Below are 1,298 nucleotides of genomic sequence, written 5' to 3'. Positions count from 1 at the left end.
CTTATTGTGTGCTCAATGTATCTCCGATACTAACAATGAAACGTTAGAATGAAACGAATCTCCTCTACTTCTTCCTTTTTGAAAAACTAACTATTAATTCCCTGGCTTGACGTATGGCTCCACTGCACCGAACTGATTTTATTTTGCGGCTTTCTAAATGTACCGAAGATCTAACAGAATTAAAATAAAAATAAGTTTACGGAATTGAATTTAAAAAAAAGAAGGATTTTCAGGTGACGTAAACCAAAAGTTGATTGTTCTTTCTTATAATCAACATTACTTTAAATTCATTGGTTGTTCTAATACATATTAGTATTGCCAAAATGTTCTTTTAGACAATAATAAATAAAAATAGCACAAGAAATGTAACAAAAATTCAAGGGCCGCTCCGGGATTTGAACCCGGGACCTCCTGCACCCAAAGCAGGAATCATACCCCTAGACCAAGCGGCCTGGTTAGAGAAAGTTTAATTATTTTTTGTGAATTAGAAATCTCTTCTTTAGTCTCTGAATCATGGACTAAGACAAAGTTCTCTGGCGGAACGTTTTTCACAAATCAGATGTAATTATACAAAATAAATAGTTTTTCTCCATATAAATTTCTGTAATTTATTTTTATTATTGTACCGGTCAGTCTTTTTATATTTACTGTCAGAGAAAAATAAAAAAGGGAAGCCTGAAGCCCCTAAATATCAATTTATTAAAAAATAAGGTAAGAGTGAAATAAATGAGCAAGAAGATAAGAAAAACAATTCCAACAAATTTCTATTAGCAAATAATGGCATACAAAATGTATATCAAGAGTGATAGACCAATTTTTATAAAAACAACATATACTTCTCGTGAACGGCTGATCATAAATTAGCTATTGAATGAAAAGTCGGAAATTTTTTACGACCGTGTTTCTTCTTCAGCCTACTTGCCAGAATAGTCAGAAGATGGTTTGAACCTCTAAAGTTCTCGAGAATCAAAAGGAAATGCGAAGGAAATGTCAAAACATTTTTACATAAATGTAAAAAAATCACTGAAAAGGTTAACATAAAAAATTAAATTACTAAGTATATGTAATTAAATGTTTATTGTAATCATAATGTATTGTAAGAAATAGTTGAATTATATCGTACATTTGTTTCTAAAACGTCATGATCCAACGATTATTTTTAAAAATAATTTTTCGTATTATTTTTTTTCGTATTTTTGTTGTTATTTATATTACTTATGTTTCCTTTTTTTTAATGATATTTTTCAAATTAACAATATACACTATGATATTTCATAAATAAACATTTTTTTAAAATT

At 28.6% G+C, this 1,298-nt stretch overlaps 1 non-coding gene across 1 annotated transcript; it reads right to left on the bottom strand.

Annotated features, from left to right (window-relative positions):
- Positions 1-380: 380 nt before the first annotated feature.
- On the bottom strand, positions 381-452 carry TRNAP-UGG (transfer RNA proline (anticodon UGG)). Its single transcript has one exon. It is a non-coding gene; the product is annotated as a tRNA-Pro (tRNA).
- Positions 453-1,298: the final 846 nt, after the last annotated feature.

Source organism: Halyomorpha halys, unplaced genomic scaffold, assembly GCF_000696795.3.
Source record: "Halyomorpha halys isolate HHAL.00 unplaced genomic scaffold, Hhal_1.1 Scaffold2994.1, whole genome shotgun sequence".
Taxonomy (NCBI): Eukaryota; Metazoa; Arthropoda; class Insecta; order Hemiptera; family Pentatomidae; genus Halyomorpha; species Halyomorpha halys.
The sequence above is the reverse complement of the archived record's forward strand: the minus strand, read 5'-3'. Positions and strand labels throughout refer to the sequence as shown.